The sequence below is a fragment of the Penaeus vannamei genome, chromosome 12 (assembly GCF_042767895.1).
Source record: "Penaeus vannamei isolate JL-2024 chromosome 12, ASM4276789v1, whole genome shotgun sequence".
NCBI lineage: Eukaryota > Metazoa > Arthropoda > Malacostraca > Decapoda > Penaeidae > Penaeus > Penaeus vannamei.
Genome location: NC_091560.1, coordinates 14,587,412 through 14,592,411, shown reverse-complemented (window position 1 = coordinate 14,592,411; position 5,000 = coordinate 14,587,412). Strand labels below are relative to the sequence as shown.

Below are 5,000 nucleotides of genomic sequence, written 5' to 3'. Positions count from 1 at the left end.
GGTCATCCTCGGAATGCGCTTCCCGGGACCCCTTCCCTGCGAGACGATTCGGGTCTTTCACTGCGCTGGAGGTAAAGCGACAGTCCGGATAAAGGAAATCGTAATAATATAGAGAGCTTACTGCACGCGAAATGTCAATTTTATGATTGACGTATTCTGCGTTTAGTGAAGGCTCTGATACACACACACACACACGCGCACACGCACACACACACGCATACACACACACGCATACACACACACACACACACACACACACACACACACACACACACACACACACACACACACACACACACATATATATATATATAGAGAGAGAGAGAGGGGGGGGAGGAGAGGAGAGGAGAAAGGGAGAGAGGGGAGAGAAGAGAGAAAGAAGAGAGGATAGAGGGGAGAGGGGAGAGAAAGAAGAGAGGAGAGAAGGGAGAAGGGAGAGAGAAAGAGAGATAGAGAAAAGAGAGAGAGAGAGAGAGAGATAACCCGAGAGACATACAGAGACAGACAGACAGACAGAGACAGGGAGAAAAGAAAAGAGAGAGAGAAAAAACAAGCGAGAGAAGCATACGCAGCGAGAAGAGAAAGTACAAACGGAGCGGAAAACCTCGCTAAACAAATCCATTATGCACTTAAAGAGAAGTCGTGGCTTTCACGAGGCACCGACCCCTCTCTCTCTCTCTCTCTCTGTCCTGCGCCTGAAGTTTCACGCGCTTCGCAAAGCAGAGGAAACGGATATGTGTCTGTCTGATATTTCTGTTCATGCATATTTCTAAAAATCTATCCTTGAACGGCAAAACAAAAATGGCGTTTCCGTTGTGTGAATTACGGGCCCTTCATCCAGTCGTCCCGTTCCCTTCCCGTACCGTCTATTCTCTGCCCTCCTTTCCCTTGACCTGACCGCGCTCTCTATCTGCCCTTTGACCTCAATTGACCTTCCTTCCAAATCAGTAACGAGCAAATCTCGTAAAATTAAATGTAAGAGTCTTCGGAGGACACCAAGCGCGCCGACGAAAAAAGCCAAGAGAGCGTAGGGAACCACATCGACTTTCCCGCTCTCAGCGCCCGGGTCCGCTCGCAGCCGCCCTCGTTCGATCCACCGGTATTTCCCTCGGACAGTAATATCCGGCCTCGCGGTGGGCATATGACAACGGTGCCACGAGTCCATCATGGCAGTGACACCCGCGGCCTTCCCGTCTCACATTCCTCCTTGGCTTCAGCCGGCTACAGTCTGCCGACTTGTCTTAAACCGAGAATATGTTCTGTTAGGATACGCATAGGAAGTTGGACGAGGCCAAACAGGCAGAAGGACCCTTGCTCCCTAGCAGACCATCTAAGCAGAGTGAACGAATATATCCTTGCCGGAGTTTGGTTCCGGGGTTCGGTGGCACTATCTGGAGGACGCCCTTCAGAGCCAAGTCTCAGCACAGCCCTTCCCGAGGCCTACGACTCAGCCTCCCTCCGCCGCACCTGCCGCAGCGGAATTGATTTTCCCCATTTCCATGTTTTCCCTCGTTAGCATCCGGTTATTTCGGACGCGGCTGCAACTGCGGCGCCTGGGACTCCGGCTATGAATATAGGATTCTCTCTCCTTCGTTTATCCCTCCTCTCCTCGCCTCTCTCTCTCTCTCTCTCTCTCTCTCTCTCTCTCTCTCTCTCTCTCTCTCTCTCTCTCTCTCTCTCTCTCTCTCTCTCTCTCTCTCTCTCTCTCTCTCTCTCTCTCTCTCTCTCTCTCTCTCTCTCTCTCTCTCTCCCCTCCTTTTCCCTCTCGCTCCTTCTCCCTCTCGCTCATTCTCCCTCTCCCTCTTCCTCTCCGTTTCCCTCTCCTTCTCCCTATCCTTCTCCCTCTCCTTCTCCCTCTCCCTCCATCTCCCTCTCCCTCTCCTTCTCCCTCTCCCTCCTTCTCCCTCTCCCTCTCCTTCCTCCTCTCCCTTTCAATCCTCCTTCTCCTTCTCCCTCTCCCTTTATACTCCTTCTCCCTCTCCCTCTCCCTTTCACTCCTTCTCCCTCTGCTTTTCACTCCTTCTTCTTCTCCCTCTCCCTCTCTCCATCTTCATTTCCCTCTCCCTCTCCCTCCTTCTCCCTCTCTCTCTCCTTCTCATCCTCCCTCTTCTTCTCCTTCTCCCTCTCCCTCTCCCTCCTTCTCCTTCTCCCTCTCCTTCTCATCCTCCCTCTTCTCCTTCTCCCTCTCCCTTTCTCTCATTTTCCGACCATCCCCCTCTTTCTTTCTCTCCCCCCTCCCTCTCTACTCCTTTCTCCTCTCTCTTCTTCCCCCTTCCCCTCTCTCTCCTCCACTCCCCCTCCCTCTCCCTCTCACGTCCACTCCGTCTCTCTGCGTTCCCTTCGGCGCAAGTTCCCCTCGGATGGCTGGCCTCCTTAACCCCTTGGCCACGGGTCCTCGGCCCCGATACCTCCGTCGAACGCGGAAGGGAGGGACGTCTGCGCTGCGAGGGCGGGGGGGGGGGGGGGCATCTGGTCCCAGGGCGTTTCCTCGCTCCCATTTTCCGCGCCGGCAGCAGTAGCGCCCGACTCGTGGTATCATGCCATTAATCTCAATTAAGCAATCAGTCACTTAATAGCGCACGCCATAATTATTCCGTCACCAGGCAGCGCTAAACCCGTCGCGACGCCGAACCGCCACGCATTTCGTCATGCCTTTTCGTGCTCTCATCGGAGGGAGGCCGCGGGCGTGCGGGAATGCGAAGCACCGCAACGTGCTGCACCCTACACGCCCACAGGCAAGCGGGCGCAGGTGCCTCCGACCACAGGCAGAACAGCCGCTGCTTGCACGGGCGCAGACGGCGTTCCGGCCGGGAGCTGCCTCATTCAGTTCCGCGAGAAGTCATCTGGCAATCAGTCTGGGGAAGAAGCCGCCCTCGGTCACGCCCGCCGCCCGCCGCCGGGCTCGGCCTCTTCATCAAAGTTGCATGCATGCAATTTCAGAGGAGCTCCGGCCAGAAGCGTTTACATATAAAACACTGCAACTGCTAACACGAGGCACACACGCGCACCACAAGCAATGTGCTCAAACAATTTGATATTTCCAAGGCAAATGTCCATAACACACGCACGAGCGGCCATTCCTGACGAAAAGGATACAGTCCGCGATTAGCGGGCTGTATCCTGTAGTTCCTCGCTATCAGCAGGCTTCACGAATGCCGCAGACGCAGATGCTCATCACATACAGTTCTCAGACGCTGATCATAAGCAATATGTGTGTGTGTGTGTGTGTGTGTGTGTGTGTGTGTGTGTGTGTGTGTGTGTGTGTGTGTGTGTGTGTGTGTGTGTGTGTGTGTGTGTGTGTGTGTGTGCGCGTGTGCGCGTGTGCGTGCGCGCGCATCCTTAAACTCACTGTATGTATTTACAACCAAAACAAAAAACGTACACGCTAACAAGCATACATGCATATCTACTCGGCTAAGTCCGTGTGGCCGCCTTGTGCCCGCTCTCCCGAAATCGTATGTGCGAATTACCAAGCGCAATTGGACGCATGACGCGGCTTCGGCTGACAGGGTCACCCGACCCGCGCGCTCCAAGCGTGTCTTCGCCGCTGGCAGCGCCTGCTCGACGCGGCGGCGAGCGAGGGGCAGTGGGGGGGGGGGGTGTCGTCCTTCGCGGAACACTGGAAAGAGCTACTTTCTATAAGGGGTGGGGGGTGGGGGGGCATATCGCTTCATACACTCGTTTTACCAATGCATGTTCTGTGTGGATGATGTTCTTGCCCTGTGAGCGTAGTGGCAAAGGGATGGATGACCAACGAAGGCATCCGCGTGACCTTTGGCCCTTCCCCCTCTCTATTATGCAACCATCCGTCACCTACTGGAGAACTCAGGCACAGATACTTCCACCAAAACACTCGTCTATACTGACATATTTGCGCGAACGGACACACACACACACACAGAGTCTCTCTCTCTCTCTTTCTCTTTCTCTCTCCCTCTCCCTCTACCTGGGTAGATGCGTGCGCGCGTGCGTGCGTGTGTGTTTGTAATAAGAAACAAACACACACAGGGTTAGAAAGGGAGCCCTCGATGACATAGTTGTGTGTGTCCCGTATATGGAAGAGGGCGTGCATAATCCTCCCCCTCCCGCCCACACACACAAACACACACGCCCCCCCCCCGCGAAATGAGCCGCGAAGACCACCTGCATTAACCCACGTCATGTGCCAGTGGCTCCCCGATGGCGCTGACATCCTGCAGCGCCAGATAAACAAATGACAGCGGGCGGGGCTTCCTCCCTCGCCACGCAGAGCTCGCCGTAAACTGCCGTCTCTGTTTACGCCAGCAACTCGCTATCACAGGCAGAGGCCGCGCTCATCACGGGGCCTTGCCTCGCCATTGCCAGCCCTCCACGAAACCGGAAATCAATCACCAATGAAGATGCTCATCTCAAGAGCTCTAATAAATAAAAGGTTCATAAACAATCCCAAGAAAAATATCTAACCCAGCCAGCGGGCCATCGAAGACCGTTTCCTATAAAAGCTCTGGATGAAAGTGAAGCAAAGGATTTGCTTTCGCCCTTTAGAATACCAAACAGAAGTCACTCAGTGCCAGCGCAGAGGCTCGAGGCCCCGCCACAAGGTGCGCGCCGGGCCTTTGATCCAATCACTTCGCATACCAACCACCATCACCAACCCGGCGCGCTCGCCGAATTAACACGCTCAGAACGGGCGCCGTCGTCAAAGGGCACGGCACCGCGCTCCCTCGGGCGACACGCGCAGGCCGGTGGCGGATCGGCGGGGCTCAGAAAATAGACATAAAAACAGCCTACTGCTGCAGGACACGGGCCATGATGAACACTGGCAACAGTGCAATTCCCAGACTATATTATAATTCATTACATCCAAATTCTTCGGTGCCATGCGATCGTGTCAGAGGCGGCCATCTGCCTACAGTTAAGCATGGCAGTGATGGCTGCTGGTGGAGAGGGTATGGCGCCACCGCTCCCGGGTCAGGGTCCTCTCGGGATGTCCTCGAGATCAGCCGTGAAGTTCAGGTTTT

At 55.0% G+C, this 5,000-nt stretch overlaps 1 protein-coding gene across 2 annotated transcripts in view; it reads right to left on the bottom strand.

Annotated features, from left to right (window-relative positions):
* Window positions 1-5,000, bottom strand: part of LOC113811749 (ras-related protein ced-10) — a 68,812-nt gene that overhangs the window by 8,427 nt on the left and 55,385 nt on the right. The gene's annotated exons all lie outside the window — the stretch shown is intronic.